The sequence below is a fragment of the Narcine bancroftii genome, chromosome 3, assembly GCF_036971445.1.
Source record: "Narcine bancroftii isolate sNarBan1 chromosome 3, sNarBan1.hap1, whole genome shotgun sequence".
In the NCBI taxonomy this organism is placed as follows: domain Eukaryota; kingdom Metazoa; phylum Chordata; class Chondrichthyes; order Torpediniformes; family Narcinidae; genus Narcine; species Narcine bancroftii.
Window position 1 is genome coordinate 62,182,429 of NC_091471.1, and position 18,480 is coordinate 62,200,908.

Genomic DNA, 18,480 nt, shown 5'->3' on the forward strand with positions numbered 1-18,480 from the left:
CCTCAGACGCATCGTCCAGGGGCACTTGTGCGGCCCTTAATCGCATGTACCAGCTGCAGAGCTTGCACAATGAGCTGGGCCACTCGGGAGTCACGAGGGTCTTTCACTTTGTCAGGGCCAAAAACCTTCCATTCTCAGTTGAGGAGTTACGGACGGTAAGCAGGGGTTGCCCCATCTGTGCGGAGTGTAAACCACAGTTCCATCGGCCAGACAGTGTCCCCTTAATAAAAGCTACCAGGCCTTTAGAGTGGCTTAGCCTTGACTTCAAAGGCCCACTTCCGTCCTATGACAGGAACATCTATTTCCTAAACGCCCTTTGCTATCCCATGTCCTGATGTCACCGCAGCCACAGTAATAAAGTGCCTGCAATCTATATTTAGTTTGTGTGGGTACCCTAGCTATATACACACGGATAGGGGTGCTGCCTTCATGAGCACTGAGGTCCAACAGTACCTCAGGAATAGAGGCATTGTGACCAGTCGCACTATGAATTATAACCCTAGGGGGAACGGGCAGGTAGAAAGGGAGAACGCTACCATCTGGAAGATGGTTCTGCTAACACTCAAAGCAAAGGACCTACCAGTAGCAAGGTGGCAAGACGTGGTACCGGAGGGTCTGCACTCCATACGCTCTTTATAGTGTACCGCCACTAACGTGACACCACATGACCGTATCTTTTCTTTCCTGAGGAAAGCTGCGACAGGCACCGTGCTTCCTAGATGGCTGATGTCGCCGGGTCCGGCCCTCCTCCACAAGTATTGCAGACGCCACAGGACGGACCCGGTGGAGGAGCCCATGGAAGTGAGGCACGTGAACCCTCACTACGCCTACATCACGTTTGAGGATGGATGGGAAGAATCGGTGGCCACCAGGGACCTCGCACTGGCAGGAGAAATGGGTGGCACAGAAGAATTACAGACCCCTACAGATCAGCAGGACGGGACAGCATACGATGCGGGAGCACCACAGGCTCCGGAGGATCTGCAGGAAGGAACCACGGTCGACTCGGGAGGGTCGTGGACCCCCATGGAGCACCATGAAGAGCAGCAGATGAACACACCCTCGCCCAGGGCCAAGACCCCCAGGCCCTGGCACACCCCCACCTACCCCGCATCCTGCACCGGCTCCCTGAAAGTCCAGGAGCAAGAGGAAACCGCATCAAATACTGGACTTATGAATGGGTGCAAAGAGACAGAGGGGGTGAGGGTTGGGGGAGGGCCAGTCACAATTTTTTAAGGGGGGGTGAATGTGGTGGTATGTCATGCATGATGTCATTACACCACTAGGTCACCAGGTGAGCCACCTGGTGACCTTGTATATAAGCCTGGAGGAGGGGGGGGGGTATCCCTTCCCCCTCATTCTGGCCTAGGCGTGTACAGAGGCAAGACCAAGGCCTCAAAGCCTAGCTGTATACCAGTCTATGAAAACTAGTGTTTTACCTGCACTCTGCCTCGTGTTGTTTGATGCTAGCAGCCTACAGCCTGTCATTAGTATCTTCAAAGTTCTTTTTATCTGGCCAATGGCCTCCAATATCTCTCTGGGAAAAGGCAACAGGTCCTCTTGCCCCTTTATCTAACTTCAACCTCCTTGCACTGTCCTTCTTTTACCCCCTTCTTCTTCCTCCTCCACCTCACTATCTGACTCCTGGCATGTTACTTTCCCCCTGATTCCCCTCTGGCTGTGCTGCTCCCGGAATCCTCCAGGCCCGATGTCTTGAATGCCCTCTGACACCTTGAACGCCCTTCACGCCTGCTGGTTAGAGAGGCCTTTGTCTATATTTTCTCCTTTACTTTTTCTTCCAGCCCTTAGTGTCCTTCTCTCCTCTGCCGCCAGCATCGCCATCCACTCCTCCTCAGCTCAACGCCACCCAACCTTGGGCCCTGAACCGTCCATGACCAACACCGCTCCTGTCACCACCCGTGTTGCCATCCGCTCCTCCATGGCTAAGCCCCCACAACCTGCACCCGACTGCGCTCATACTGCTTCGGTCGCGCCCCCTTGAGATCCAACCATATTGGGGCCACTGTTTCTCTCTCCTGAGTGAATCCTTGGGAAGCTTTAGGGCTCCATTGTCGTTGACACCACCATTGATGTCTTGTTAGGCCCAGGATGGCCTCTCCACCTCCACCACATGTTGAGTCTTTTCCTCCATTCTGTTTCTTCATTCTTTTTTATTTCCCTTCTCACTCTTTCTTCTATTCATATTCTTGGTTGTCTTCCTTCTTTTTGGGGGTCTTCTTATTTTAGGGGATCTTCCTATATCTATCCTTTATTCTCTTTTCCTCAGGGAGCTCTTGGATCACCTTACCAGCCCCTCACCGCCATCTTGGATCTCCCGGGGATTCCATAGTTAGGGAGACAGATAAAAGGTTCTGTGTAAGTGACTGAGCATCCTCGATGTTGACTCCCTGGTGCCAGGGTCTGAGATCATGGCATTCTTAGGAGGGAGGGTGAGTAGCCAGATACTGTGGTTCATATAGGGACCAAAGACATAGGTATGAAAGTTGAGGAGTTCCTTCAAGGAGAGTTCAAGGAATTAGGCACTAGGTTGAAGGACAGGACCTCCAAGGTTGTGATCTCAGGATTGCTACCTGTGCCATGTGCTAGTGAGGTTAGAAATAGGAGGATAATGCAGCTTAACATGTGGCTAAAGACATGGTGCAGGAGGGAGGGCTTTGGGTTTCTGGATCATTGGGCTCTCTTCCAGAGAAGGTGGGACCTGTTTCAAAGGGAAAGTTTGCATCTGAACTGGAAGAGGACTAATGTCCTTGTGGGAAGGTTTTCTAATGCTGCAGGGGGGAGGGGAACCAGAGTGCCAGAGAAGATAGAGGAGCGGAGGAGGGAAAAGATGATGTGAAAATTGCATGCACTGTTAGAAGTTAATGGGTTGTACATGGTGGAAATTTTTGAAAGTGCATCTATTTCAAAGGAAGTAAAGTAGGAAAGGCAGACGAGCTTAGAGAGCCTGGATTGGCACATAGAATTATGACATTGTGGCCATTATTGAAACTTGGTTGCAGGAGGGGCAGGACTGGTAACTCAATGTTCTTGGATTCTGTTGCTTTAGATATGATAGAACGGGAGGGATGAAAGGGGGAAGAATGGCATTGCTCATCATAGAAAATATCACACCTGTGATCAGGCGGAATAGACTGGAGGGCTCGCTACTGAGGCTATATAGGTGGAGATGAGAAACAGGAAAGGTATGACTACACTCAAGGGGTTGTATTATAGACAGCCCAATGGTCAACGAGAATTGGCGGAGCAAATCTGTAGAGAGATATCAGACAGCTGCAGGAAACGTAAGGTTGTGAAAGTAGGAGATTTTAACTTTCCACATATTTTTTTTAAATTTTTTTTATTTTTCACACTTTAAACCATATTGATCAAGATACATAGATTTTCCTTTTCAAATAAATACAGTGTCGTTTTCTCCCCCCTTCCCTCCTCCCCTCCCTCCCTCCCTCACCTCCCCTCCCACTTATTTAAAGTTCAGAATCTAAGATACATTAAACCCGTTAAACAATGTTGTCACTCAATAAAAATAAACAAGAAATTCCACTGAGTCAGTTCTTTTCATTATCTTCTCCTTCTGTCATTTTAGGTGGTAGATGTCCACGGTAGGTTTTCTCTATTGTGTTTCATGTATGGCTCCCATATTTGTTCAAATATTGTAATGTTATTTCTTAAATTATATGTTATTTTTTCTAATGGAATACATTTATTCATTTCTATATACCATTGTTGTATTCTCAAATTATCTTCTAATTTCCAGGTTGACATAATACATTTTTTTGCTACATTAACAAATCTTTTTTGTGCTCCATCCAAATCAAGTCCAAATTCTTTGTTTTTTATATTACTTAGGAGGAGGATCTCTGGGTTTTTTGGTATATTGCTTTTTTGTGATTTTATTTAGTATCCGGTTTAGATCTTCCCAAAATTTTTTCACTTTCTCACATGTCCAGATTGCATGAACTGTTGTTCCCGTTTCCTTTTTACAGTGAAAACATCTGTCTGATACTATTGGGTCCCATTTATTTAACTTTTGAGGTGTAATGTATAACCTGTGTATCCAGTTATATTGTATCATACGTAACCTTGTGTTTATTGTATTTCTCATGGTTCCGAGCATAGTTTCTCCCATGTTTCATTCTTTATCTTTATGCTTAGATCTTGTTCCCATTTTTGTTTGGTTTTACCATTTGTTTCCTCATTCTCCTTTTCTTGTAGTTTAATATACATGTTTGTTATAAATTTTTTGATTATCATTGTATCTGTAATCACATATTCAAAATTACTTCCTTCTGGTAACCTCAGACTGTTTCTCAATTTGTCCTTCAAGTAGGATTTCAGTTGGTAGTATGCCAACCTTACATCGTCAGTTATATTATATTTATCCTTCAGTTGTTGAAAGGATAATAGTTTATTTCCCGAAAAACAATTCTCTATTCTTTTGATCCCTTTTTCTCCCATTCTCTAAAGGAAAGGTTATCTATTGTAAAAGGGATTAGCTGATTTTGTGTCAGTATTAGTTTTGGTAGTTGGTAATTTGTTTTATTCCTTTCTACATTCTTTCTTTGGCTTGGCTTCGCGGACGAAGATTTATGGAGGGGGTAAAAAGTCCACGTCAGCTGCAGGCTCGTTTGTGGCTGACAAGTCCGATGCGGGACAGGCAGACACGATTGCAGCGGTTGCAAGGGAAAATTGGTTGGTTGGGGTTGGGTGTTGGGTTTTTCCTCCTTTGCCTTTTGTCAGTGAGGTGGGCTCTGCGGTCTTCTTCAAAGGAGGTTGCTGCCCGCCAAACTGTGAGGCGCCAAGATGCACGGTTTGAGGCGTTATCAGCCCACTGGCGGTGGTCAATGTGGCAGGCACCAAGAGATTTCTTTAGGCAGTCCTTGTACCTTTTCTTTGGTGCACCTCTGTCACGGTGGCCAGTGGAGAGCTCGCCATATAATACAATCTTCTTCCAAATGTTGAGCAAGTGATGCAATACCAGAAAATTTCTACGTAGTACCAATTTTTCATCCCATTTATATAATATATGTTCAGGTATCTTCTCCCCTATTTTATCTAGTTCTAATCTAGTACTCGAGATGGCAGAGGTCGACAGCATAGAGTCCATGCTGCTGAAGATCCAGCTGCGCTGGGTGGGTCACATCTCCAGAATGGAGGACCATCGCCTTCCCAAGATTGTGTTATATGGCGAGCTCTCCACTGGCCACCGTGACAGAGGTGCACCAAAGAAAATGTACAAGGACTGCCTAAAGAAATCTCTTGGTGCCTGCCACATTGACCACCGCCAGTGGGCTGATATCGCCTCAAACCGTGCATCTTGGCGCCTCACAGTTTGGCGGGCAGCAACCTCCTTTGAAGAAGACCGCAGAGCCCACCTCACTGACAAAAGGCAATGGAGGAAAAACCCAACACCCAACCCCAACCAACCAATTTTCCCTGCAACCGCTGCAACCGTGTCTGCCTGTCCCGCATCGGACTTGTCAGCCACAAACGAGCCTGCAGCTGACGTGGAAATTTACCCCCTCCAAAAATCTTTGTCCGCGAAGCCAAGCCAAAGAATCTAGTCCAATCTGGCTTTTCCCTTGTTTGATAAAAATCTGATAGGTATCTTAATTGTGCGGCTCTATAATAATTTTTAAAGTTTGGTAGTTGTAAGTCTCCTTGTTTATACCATTCTGTTAATTTATCTAGTGCTATCCTCGGTTTCCCCCCTTTCCATAAAAATGTCATTATTATTTTCTTTAAATCCTTGAAAAATTTCTCTGTTAATCGTATCGGTAATGTCTGAAATAAATATTGTATCCTTGGGAAAATGTTAATTTTAATACAGTTTATCCTTCCTATCAGTGTTAGTGGTAAATCTTTCCAATGCTCTAAGTCGTCTTGTAATTTTTTCATTAGTGGATAATAATTGAGTTTATATAGATGGCTGAGGTTTTTATTTATTTGTATACCTAGATATCGCATTGCTTGCGTTTGCCATCTGAATGGTGATTCTTTCTCAAATTTTGAGAAATCCGCATTATTCATTGGCATTGCTTCGCTTTTATTTGCGTTAATCTTGTACCCCGACACTTCTCCATATTCCTTCAATTTCCTATGTAATTCTTTTATTGATATTTCTGGTTCTACTAAGTATATTATAACGTCATCTGCAAATAGACTGATTTTATATTCCTTGTCTTTTATTTTTATCCCTTTTATTTTATTTTCTGTTCTTATCAGTTCTGCCAGTGGTTCTATGGCTAATGCGAACAATAAAGGAGATAGTGGGCATCCCTGCCTTGTTGATCTGCTTAAGTTAAATTGTTTTGATATATATCCATTTACTGTCACTTTCGCCAATGGCCCCTTATATAATGCTTTAATCCAATTAATATATTTCTCTGGTAAGCTGAATTTTTGTAGTACTTTGAATAAATAATTCCATTCTACTCTGTCAAAGGCCTTCTCTGTGTCTAAAGCAACCACTACTGTTGGAGTTTTATTTCCTTCTACTGCATGAATTAAGTTAATAAATTTACAAATATTGTCTGTTGTTTGTCTTTTTTTAATAAATCCAGTTTGGTCTAGATTTACTATTTTTGGTATATAGTCAGTTAATCTGTTTGCTAATAGTTTAGCTATTATCTTGTAATCTGTGTTATTGGTCTACATGACGCTGGTGCGAGTGGATCTTTCCCTGTCTTTGGTATTATTGTAATTATTGCTGTTTTACATGACTCTGGTAAGCTTTGTGTTTTATCAATCTGGTCGATTACTTCCAGAAGGGGAGGAATTAATAAATCTTTAAATGTTTTATAGAATTCTATTAGGAATCCATCCTCTCCTGGTGTTTTATACTTCAGTAGTTTTTTTTATTATCTCCTGTATTTCTTCTATTTCAAATGGTTTTGTTAATTTATTTTGTTCCTCTGTTTGTAATTTCGGTAGTTCAATTTTAGTTAAAAATTCATCTATTTTATCTTCTTTCCCTTCGTTTCAGTTTGATATAGTTGTTCGTAGAATTCTCTAAAGTTTTCATTGATCTCTGTTGGATTATATGTGATTTGCTTGTCTTTTTTCCTTAATGCCAATACCATTCTCTTAGTTTCTTCTGTCTTAAGCTGCCACGTTAGAATTTTGTGCGTTTTTTTCTCCTAGTTCATAATATTTCTGTTTTGTCTTCATTATGTTCTTTTCCACCTTATGTGTTTGTAGTGTTTCATATTTTATTTCTCTTTATTCTTCCCCACCCAGCCCCCCCCAGAAAAGATTTTAATCTTCATATATAACAAAGGTCACTCTCTTAATTCCCTCCTTACTTCCTCTCTTCCCTTACTTTCCCTTACTAATTCTTATCTATACTCTATATACTTTCTTTTAAATATATATACACACATGTACACACATATATACATACACACACACACACACACACACACACACACACACACACACACACACACACACACATATATAAATATATATATATATATATATACATATATAGATATCCATATACACACATACATATAGTTTGTGGTCATTTTTGCTCTCGTTACATGTCTTCATCTCTCTGTCTGTTTTGTAGTTCTGCAAATTTTCGTGCTTCCTCCGGATCCGAGAATAGTCTGTTTTGCTGCCCTGGAATAACTATTTTAAGTACCACTGGGTACTTTAGCATAAATTTATATCCTTTTTTCCATAGGATCGCTTTTGCTGTATTAAACTCCTTCCTCTTCTTCAGGAGTTCAAAACTTATGTCTGGATAGAAAAAATTTTTTTGACCTTTGTATTCCAGTGGCTTTTTGTCTTCTCTTATTTTCTTCATTGCTTTCTCCAATATATTTTCTTTTGTTGTATATCTTAGGAATTTTACTAAAATGGATCTTGGTTTTTGTTGTGGTTGTAGTTTATGGGCTAATGTTCTATGTGCCCTTTCTATTTCCATGTCTTCCTGTAATTCTGGTCTTCCTAGGACCCTGGGGATCCAATCTTTTATAAATTCTCTCATATTCTTGCCTTCTTCATCTTCCTTAAGGCCCACTATCTTTATATTATTTCTTCTATTATAATTTTCCATTATATCTATCTTCTGAGCTAATGTGTCTCTTTAACTTTTTTATTTCTTTTTTAAATACTCTACTTCCATTTCTATGGCTGTTTCTCTTTCTTCCACCTTGTCCACTCTTTTTCCTATATCTGACATTCATTTTTCCTTCTGTACTTTTTATTCTTCTTTTTATTTCACTAAATTATTGTGATTGCCATTCTTTTCCTATCCCAGGACACTGACCAGCCGATTTACTGGGGTGCAAGTGTAAGAGGGGCTTAGGACAGGTGACAGACATATGTGAAGAGGAACATTTTGGGTCCAGTGATCAGAATGCCATTAGTTTCAATTTTATTATGGAGAAGGATAGGTCTGGGCCTTGAGATGAGATTTTAAATTGGAGAAAAGCCAATTTTGATGAAATGAGAAAGGATCTAGAATGTCTGGATTGGGATGTTGTTTTCAGGCAATGATGTTCGAGGTAAGTGGAAGACCTTCAAAAGTGAAATTTTGAGAGTACAGTGTTTGTATGTTCCTGTCAGCATTAAAGGCAAGGTTAGCAAGCATAGGGAACATTGGTTTTCGAGGGATATTGGGGGATCTGATTCAGAAGGAGTGATGTATAGCAGAGACAGGAAACGGAGAAAATGAGGTACTTGAGAAGTATAAAGAATGCAAGAAAAACCTCAAAAAATAAATCAGGAAGACTAAAGGGGGACATGAGGTTGCTTTGGCAGACAATGTGAAGGAACATTTTAAGGGTTTCTGCAAGTACTTTAAAAGCAAATTAGTCCCAGAGTGATTGGCTGTTGACTGGGTGCTACCAGTTTCCCCAATAATGCACAAAGACTAAGGGGCTTTATTACACTAGAGATTGCTGGCCCAGGTTAAGGCTAGGGAAATGAGGAGAGGAAGAGGGGACTCAACCTTTATGGCCTGGGTCACATGGGAGGAGACCAGGGAGGAGTCTAGGAGAGGATGTCATCAGGAGGGCAGGCCAACCTGTACATACAACTATATCATTACATTTGCTTTATATGGAGTCAAAAGAGATGGGGAGATCTTAATTTTTTTTCCCTTCAGTGTTCACTCAGGAAACAGTCACAGACTCATGGGAAGTAAGAAAAACAAGCAGTGAGGTCATGGAATCTACCCAGATTAAAGAGGAGGAAGTGCTTGCTGTCTCAAAGCAAATAAGGGTCATTCACATGAGAGGAGAAGTAGTGTGGAAGTAAAGTTACTTTTGATTGTAACTCTTGTGTCCAGTCTCATCTCTCTGTGAACCCACTGAACGAGATACTTTTCCAAACATGTGTGTGTGTGTGTGTGTGTGTGTGTGTGTGTGTGTGTGTGTGTGTGTGTGTGTGTGTGTGTGTGTGTGTGTGTGTGTGTGTGTGTGTGATGTAAAATCAACAGCAGCGTGGCCACACCATGCCGATCAATTGGATCAATAGGCTGGACCCCCGTTGAGAAAAGATAGGGCACCACGAGGCAATCCTCCTTAAGAAATCAGGATTTCCTGAAACTGAGAGGAGTCCTGCACCAACACAAAATTGCAGGAAAATTAGGTCAACAGGGTGCACAGAATGACAGGGAGATAGAATCCCTGCAGCATCACTTCTGTGCACTACAGGAGACAGCACAGACTGCCCAAGTGCCAATGACCAACCTAGAAATAAAAGTCATGGAGCCAGCTTCCAAGCTGATTGAAATGTAATAGGGAATCAGGAGTGTGTTTGAAAGTCTGTTTAACTTGGGTTTGATGTGAATGACTATATAGTTGATTAGTAGTAGAGTAATTAAATATTGTTTGAGATCTTCCTCTGTTTGTCTCCTTTGTGTTCAGTAAAGTTACCTTCGAATATAACAATTGTGTCCAGACTCATCTTTCTATGACCTATTGAAGCTGTAATTTTTCTAAATACAACACATGGGAAACAAACTTTCTACATTTTCTGTGTCAATGCCTTTCAACATTTCAAATAGTTCAATGAGACCCATACCCCATTCTCTTAAATTCCAATGAGTATAGACCAAGAGCTGTTAAATACTCTTCACATGTTAACTCTTTCATTCCCTGAATCATCCTTGTGAATCTCCGCTGAACTCTCTCCAATCCACAAACTTTTTAAAATGAGGACCCCAAAACAGCTCTCAATACTCCAAGTGAGGTCTCATCAGTGCCTCTTAAGTGTCAACATCACAGCATCCCTGATCTTACCTTCTATTCCTCTTGAAATGAATGCCAGCAACGCATTTGCCTTCTTCTCCACCAAATCAACATGCAAGTTTACCTTCAGGATATCTGGCATGAGGATTCCCAGGTCCCTGTACATCTGAGTATTTTCTGTTTTCTCCACATTTAAAAATGGTCTGCCCATTCATTTTTTTCTGCCAGATTGTATTTCATTTTCCACTTCTCTGCCTATTCTCCTAATCTGTCTCAGTCAATCTGCAGCCTTTGTTTCCCCAACACAACCAGCTCCTCCACCTCCCTTTATATCATCTGCAAATTTGGCCTCATAATCCAATCATTTTTTTGGAATATTTTATTTTCCATCAATAAATAAGGAGATAACATCACTAACTATTACAGAATATATCAATATCTCCCAGCAATCTACATATATTTGGTGTTTCTCCCCCTCCCATTCCAACCCCTCCCCCACTAAAAATAAGAGAAAGACAGAGAAAGCAAAAGGAAAGGGAGAAAAAAATGGAGAGGCTGGATGAGGTATTGGCACTTCCATTAAGTGGAGGCTGTGGAGCCACCCCCTTATATAATTACTTTTATTAATCCATCTATTGGTAGATCTCTGTAAATCTTTTTATCGGGGGGTGGCTACAGCTGTGCTCCCGTGTACGTCAGATATGGCTGCCATATTTTAATAAAGGTACTGAGTCGGTTTCTCAGACTACATAATTATTTCCATGGGAATACAGCTATGCATCTCAGTAAGAGGGGAGTCAGACTTCCAGGTCATCGCTAAGTGATAAATATTAATTGAATTTGGAATTTAGTTCATTTTTAGCTGTGTCTGTAAGGTTCCCCAGCAGATACAAAGTTGGATCTGGGAGAAAGGTTACCTTTATCATCCTGGTTAGAATGTTGGCCAGATCCTGCCAAAATGGGGCTGCCTTTGCGCAGGAGCAGGTTGCATGAATGAATGTTCCCTGCTCCACTCCACACCTGAAGCATGTCCTTGGCACCTCTGGTTTTGCCTTGTGAATCTTTTGCTGTGTGAGGGAGAGTTGGTACAGAAAGTTGTATTGAACCAATCAGTATCTAGAATAGATCACTGTTGTCGTCCTGTCTCTACACCAATCCAACCAACATCTCTCATCAATTGTGATGCCTAGGTCTGACTCTCTCTTGATCTATGTAGGCCCTGCTTGGGGCTTTCATCTTGGAGCCTCGAGTACATTCTTGATATAAATTTGGGTGTGTTTCCCAGTCAAAACAACCCTTCAACCTCATTAGGTGTAGGCGGGGTCATTGTAGGGCCCCACCTATTCCTTAGAAATAATCTTAACTGGAGGAAATAGTGAAAGGTCCCATAAGACAAATCGTATTTACCCTTTAGCTGCTTGAAAGCCATAAGTTATCTCCCATCATAGCAGTTCTCAATATGTTGGATCCCCTGCCGATCCCAAATCTCTAGGATTTTACTGCCCATGTTCATGGGCATCAATTTATTATGAGTCAGTGGGGCCCTTTGATGATATCTCCACCCACTTTCTCTCCAAGACGTTCATTGATCTCGTGCCAGATTTTAATCAGATGTTTCAGTATGGGGTTATCCATTTTTTTTGCTATTAATTTGGCATCTCATTTGTAAATGAAATCCTTCACTGTCCTCTCCCCCATTGCATGCAATCCCATATGCACCCAAGAGGATGATTTCCCCTCCTCAAAGAAGGACCTCAACTGAGCTGCTAGATAATATTTCTTAAAATTAGGAATTTAAACCCCCCAGCCCTATGTCAGTTTTTCAAAGGCTATTCCAGGTACTTTCCCATTCCAGATGAATTTACTTATGCTATCATTCAGTGTCATAAAAAAATGATTGTGGCAATGGAATTGGCAAAGACTGGAAGAGGTATTGGAGTCCCGGCATCACCCTAATCTTTATGTAGTTAACTCTCCCCATTAGGGTGATGGGCAGATCCCTCCATCTCATTAAGTCACCTTCAGTCTTCTCCAGCATAGGGAGGGGTGGTTGAGTTTATATAAATTTCATAATCCAAATCATTAATGTACAACACAAAAAGAAGTGGCACCAACACTGACCCCTATGGAATGCCATTAGCAACTGGCAGCCAACCAGAATATGATCCCTGTATTCCAACTCTGCTTCCTGCCAATCAGCCAATGCTCTACCCATATCAGAATGTTTCCTGTTGTACCAGGGGCTCTTATCTTATTAAGTTGCCTCATGTGCAGCACCCTGTCAAAGGCCTTCTGAAAATCCAAATAAACCATATTTACTGCATCTCCTTTATCCAGTCTGCTTGTCACTTCTTCAAAGAATTCCAATAGGTTTGTCAAGCAAGATTTTCCCTTCATGAAACCATACTGGGTTTGGCCTATTTTGTCAAGTATCTCATAACATAATCCTTGACAATTGCTTCCAACATCTTCCCAACAACTGACATCAGGCTAACCGGTCTATAACTTTCTTTCTGCTGTCTCTCTCCCTTCTTGAGTAGTGGGGTGATATTTGTGATTTTCCAGTCAACCAGGACTATAGCAGAACCTACTGATTCCTGAAAGATCATTATCAATGCCTCCATAATCTCTACTGCTACTTCTTTCAGAACCCGAAGGTGCAATCCATCTCATCCAGGAGACTTCCCCACCCTTAGACCATTCAGCTTTCTGAGCATAGCTTTCCTTTGATATAGTAGCCACACTCACTTCCCTTCCCTGATACCCTTGGATAAAAGGCACACTGCTAACATCTTCCACAGTGAAGACTGATGCAAAATACTCCATCACCTTGTCTCTCATTATTATTTCTCTAGTGTCATTTTCTAATGGCCCTATATCTACTCTCACCTCTGTATTACTATTTATATACTTGAAGTTTATTGTACCTTTGATATTATTTGCAGCCTACTTTCATACTTCATCTTTTCCCTCTTTATGAGGTTACCTTCCCAAGTTTACAAACTTCCTAATCCCATATCTTCCCACTAATGTTTGGTTCCTTGTATACCCTCTCTTTTGCCTTTTACATTGGCTTTGACTTCCCTTGCTAGCCACAGTTGTGACATTTTCCATTTGAGTATTTCTTCAATTTTTATCTGTTTGTCCTGCACCTTCCACATTTCTTGTAGAAACTCCATTTATTGCTGCTCTGCCATCTTCCCTACCAGTGCATCCCATTTACATTGATCAGTTCCTCTCTCATGCCACTGCATTTCCATTTCCCAACACATCTGAAATTAGTTTCTCTTTGTTAAATCTCAAATTGATCTCAAGCATATTGTGATCACGACGACATACAAAAGAGTAGTTCATAGAAGCCAATTGCCTGCAGCCTGATGAGTGCCCCCTCCTTGAAAATGATTATACCTTGAGGTTTGCAGTTAGTAAATGATTTTAATGAACTATGTGATAGAAAGGGAAACCAATGGTTGATAATTGAGTTCATGATGTTGTGTTAAACTAATGTATTCAAACTAAAAAAAAACAGATTCCAAGTGTTATACCTCCAGCTCTTGCAGGGTAAATTGCCTGGGTTTGGGAGAGATGGTTGGGGTGGGATGAGTGAACAAGGGAGTCGAGGAGAGAGGGATCACTGCAAAAAGGGATGGGGAGGGAAGGGTGTGGGGAATTGCATTATAGCTGTCAGAACTAATGAAGAATGATCTGCTGGATGCAGGGACTGGAAAGGTAAGAGGTAAGGTGGTCAGCTGAGAACAGGTGTGGGAAATGGAGGAGATGTAGTTGAAAGCTTCATCAACCACATGGAGGGGAAGGTACGTTTCCTAAAAAAAGGGGACATTTCAAATGTCCTGGAAAGGAAAGCCACATCTCAAGTACAGATATGGTGGAGACGGATAAATTGAGAGAAATGGGTGGTGTTCTCACAAGAGACAGACGTAGTCAAGGTAGCTGTGGGAATCAAGGGGCTTATGGTAAATGTCAGTGCATAGTTTGTCTCATGAGATAAAGACAGGAAAGGAGGAAAGTGACAAAATACTCCATGAATTTGGCTTCTTGAATATCTTTTTTGAATAATATATCTCATTTTCATTCCATTGTAACCAGTGAAATGATGTTAAAGTACCATCGAACCATAGAATATTACTGCACAGAAACAGATCCTTTCAGCCCTTCTAGTCTGTGCCAATCCATTTTTTTGTCTAGTCCAACTGACCTGCACCCAGTCCATAGCCCTCCATATCTCTCCCATCCAAATACCTGTCCAAATTCTTCAAATGTTAAAATTTGTCTGCATTCACCACTTCAGCTGGCAGCTCATTCCACACCCCACCACTCTCTGTGAAGAAGTTCCCTCTCATGTTTCCCTTAAACTCTTCCCATGTCCTCTGGTTTGTATCTCATCTACCCTTAGTGGAAAAAGCCTGCCTACATTTATTCTGTCCATCCGCCTCATAATTTTAAATATCTCTGTCAAATCTCCCTTCATTTTCTTCTAAACTCCACGGAATAAAGTCCTAACCTTTCTTTTCCCTGTAACTCACTTCCTGGAATCTGGGCAACATTCTAGTAAATCTTCTCTGCACTGTTTCTATCTTATTGATATCTTTCCTGTAGTTTGGTGACCAGAACTGCACACAATACTCCAAATTTGGCCTTACCAATGTCTTATACAACTTTATCACAATATCCCAACTCCTATACTCAATACTTTGATTTATGAAAGCCAATATGCCAAAAGCTCTCATTACAACCCTATTCATCTGTATTCCCAGATCCCTCTGTTCTACCACACTCCTCTGTTCCCTATAATTTACTGTGTTTGTCCTTTCTTGGTTGTCCTTCCAAAATGCAACACCTCACGCTTGTCAGCATTAAATTCCATCTTCTATGTTTCCATCTAGTCCAGAACCCTGTGCAAGCTTTGAAAACCTTCTCCACTGTCCTCAACACCACCAATCTTAACGTTATCTGCAAATTTGCTGGATCCAATTTACCCCATTATCATCCAGATCATTGATATAGGTGACAAACAATAATGGTCCCAGCACCGATCTCTGAGGTGCATCACTAGTTACAGGCCTCCAGTCTGAGAAGCAATCATCCATCACTACTCTCTGGCTTCTCCCATCCAGCCATTGTCGAATCCAGTTCACTACTTCACCATGAATACCGAGCGTCTGAACCTTCCTGACTATCCTCCCATATGGGACCTTGTTGAAGGCCTGACTAAAGTCCATGTAGACAATATCTACAGCCTTTCCTTTGTCAACTTTCCTGGGAACTTTGAAAAGCTCTATAAGATTGGTTAAAGTACTGAAATTTCAGAATTTCAGCATCTCCCTTAATCTCCCTACTTTTACAATGCTTATATCGTGGGTTTTGATTTCTGCTTTTTACTCTGTATATAATTCTTATTGTTCATTCACCAAAAATGCAGAAGTGAAAGCCAGATCAGAATAAAGGAAACCAAGAAGAACATGCTTCTCTTTTGGGTAGGATTTTGTGAGATTCGTGGCAAGCACTATCCTTACCAATGACTTCCAAACCTGAGCCACAGTCATCTTGGGAGTGATGTTTTGACTGTTAGATGACTAAGGAATTCTTAATGGAAATATCAGTGAGGAAATATTATTGGAAATTAAGCTATCATTCAACTCTAACATACATACAGCACTCCAAATTTGAAGAGCAAGAGCATAATTACAGAGTACAGAGTTACATGATAAAAATCAGTTAGTACATAGCAAGGGCAGCATTATGATATGATGTTCATTCATGAGCCTGATGGCTGCAGGAGAGAAATATCTTTAAACCTTCTCCCCATGGAAGAAAGGAAAAGAGAATGTATCCAGGGTGGGATAGGCCCATCAGTGCATTAGCTGCTTTTCCTGGGCAGCAGGAAGTGTATATGAAGTCTGTGAAGGGGAAGGAAGTTGCGTGATGTTCTGAACTGTGTTCATCACTTTCTGTAACCACTCATGTTGGGTGGAGCAGCTCTCACACCATACTGCGATGCATCCAGCCAGAATGCTTTTGATAGTGTACTTTTAGAAGTTGTTAAGGCAACATTGCAATCTTCTTAAGCCTTCTATTGAACTGCAGGCATTGGCATTATTTCTTGATGATTTGTTAACATGGTTGGTCCAATTCAGGTCACTGAAAATGTTTATTCCCAAGAACTTGAAGCTCTCAACTGTCTCATATTCAGTGCCATTGATATGGACAGAGGAATGAGCTCTAGCCACCCCTCCTAAAATCGATGATCAATTCCTCTGTCTTAATGATATTGAGAGAGAGGTTGTTTTCATGGTACTAGGCTACTAGACTCTCAATCACCTTTCTGTCCTCCACCTCATTATGTGATATTTAGCCTTCACTTGTGATGGGGAGGCAGGTGTTCCAACTGCAACCGGTATTTTCTGATATTAATGATACCTCTGGTGACTGAAAAGTTCCAGGGCTAAACCAGTGCATATGAAAGATATATTTCCAAGTCAAAATGGAGGTGATCATTGCAACTAGAGGTATTCCCTTGTACCTGCTGGGCTTGTGCGACTGGGAGGTTGATATTGTGGGAGTTATGGGTGCTGTTAGAATCATGGTGCATTTTGTAGCCATGGCGCGATTGATGATTGGGTGATTGATTAACTTGATACTGGTATTGATTAACTTAACTGGTAGTCCCTGAAAACAGGGACAGAGTCCAAGGGTTAAGGATAAGGGTAGTTTTAGCCTTGTCCATTCCCCTTTGCTCTTTAATTATCCACATAATGATGCACAGTTAAATCTGAAAAAACAGTAGAGCATCTGATTCCTTAGTTATTGCCGTCTGCAGAACGGTGTTGTAGCCTTGCAGGGTTAGCCTATCACTTGAAGAAATGTTTGATTCAGCTCTTGGATTGCCATACTCAAACCAGAAGTTGCCCCATAGTTCTTTTTCTTTTTCAATCTTTTTATTGATTTCATAATAATAAAACCTATAAACACATGGCGTATATGGAATGCATAATAAGGACAGAAAGTAACACACTTCATACAAAGCTATTATAATCAGTACCAATATTACTAATCACTGCTAAACCCTAAATTATTATAACATCTCTCCTCACTACCATATGAGTTGTATGGTGAAAAGATTAGTACACACTGCTGCAAAAAAAGAAAACACAAGAAAAGAACATAAATTTATCATCAAAATTGTTATTGTTCTCAAAGTTCTGGAAATAGTTCACAAATTGTCCCACATATTTTGAAAATTCATATTTGTGTCATTTACAGAGCATCAGATTTTCTCTAAATTAAAGCAAGACATAATTTCACATAACCATTGAGTATGAGTGGGCAGAGCAGCATCTTTCCACCTAAGTAGTATTGCACATCTTGCCAAAAGGAAAGTAAAGGATATTATTTGATGTTTCGTTGGCATTAAAGCCATGCCATTCTCTCCAATAGTGCTGAAAAGAGCAACTAAAGGGTTAGGCTCTAAGTTTAAGTCAAGATTATTAAAAAAGTCTAAGGGAGTCATGTGATGAAGTAGTGGCTGGTCAGGTAGAAGCAGCCCACTCCAGAGAAAATTGGAAAAAAGTGACAGAAAAGCAAAGCTTTGAAATAAAACATTAAAAGAGTCGTTAAATAAACAGTACAAGAGAAACCTGAAGATGGTTCCAAAGAAAGAAAAGCCTACAATAAGTCAGGAAGAAACAAAGAAATTACCTGACAACAAAGAAGAAGGCCTTACCGGAGTTCGCGAGCCAGGAGCTCTCCCAAAGAGGATGGCCCAAGCTGCGGAGTCGGTAAGCAGGCAGCTCGGGGGCAACGGCGTGCACGGTGGGATCACAGAGCCAGAAAGAGAAATCTTGCTTGTGTGGTACAAGACACCGAAAAGTGCGGACGTCAGCAGCAGGTTGCTGCTAATACAACGGGAATAACTATGGGAGAAATTATGATGAAAATGGGCTCATTATTGAGCAAAGACATGGAGCAAGAAAAAGAAGCTTTAGAAGAAACTAAAGAATGACAGGAAAGAAAACAAGGTAAAAGGCAAATCCAGACAGTGGATAAAAAAACACTTTGATGAACAAATAAAAACTTTAATGGAAACAATGATGTTTGAGTTTAAAGCTATTAGAAAGTCTATACAAGAAACAGATATTAAAATTCAAAGAATGGAAAATGTAATGACAGAAATGAAAAAGCAATAGTGACAGATGTGGAAATGGAGGTGAATGAATTAAAATAAAAATTGGAAGCTAGG

General features: G+C 41.1%; 1 protein-coding gene across 1 annotated transcript in view; it reads left to right on the top strand.

The window, feature by feature from the left end:
• Window positions 1-18,480, top strand: part of LOC138756123 (myotubularin-related protein 12-like) — a 28,226-nt gene that overhangs the window by 5,441 nt on the left and 4,305 nt on the right. The gene's annotated exons all lie outside the window — the stretch shown is intronic.